Below are 292 nucleotides of genomic sequence, written 5' to 3'. Positions count from 1 at the left end.
TCCCGTCCCCCTCCCCCTCCGGCCCCTGGCGACGCTGTTCCCGAGCGTCTGTGTGGGCCGCCGCCCGTTGGCGACGACGGCGCCGTGCCGGGCGCCGGGCCCCGCGGTGTTCCGGGGCCGCCGTGCCCGTGGTGGTGTGCCGCTCGGGGGGGGTTCTGGCCCTCCGGAGCCGAGGATCCCGGTGTGTGTGGGCCCTTGCTCACGCGGCCGAAAAAGAGGCGGTCGATGATGGGTGCCGTGCCCGGCGGTGTGGATGGGTGCGGTGGGGCCCTGCTGGCGCGGGTGGCTCCGC

Source organism: Dipodomys merriami, unplaced genomic scaffold (genome assembly GCF_024711535.1).
Source record: "Dipodomys merriami isolate MVZ:Mamm:240054 unplaced genomic scaffold, mDipMer1.0.p SCAF_2380, whole genome shotgun sequence".
Taxonomy (NCBI): Eukaryota; Metazoa; Chordata; class Mammalia; order Rodentia; family Heteromyidae; genus Dipodomys; species Dipodomys merriami.
The sequence above is the reverse complement of the archived record's forward strand: the minus strand, read 5'-3'. Positions refer to the sequence as shown.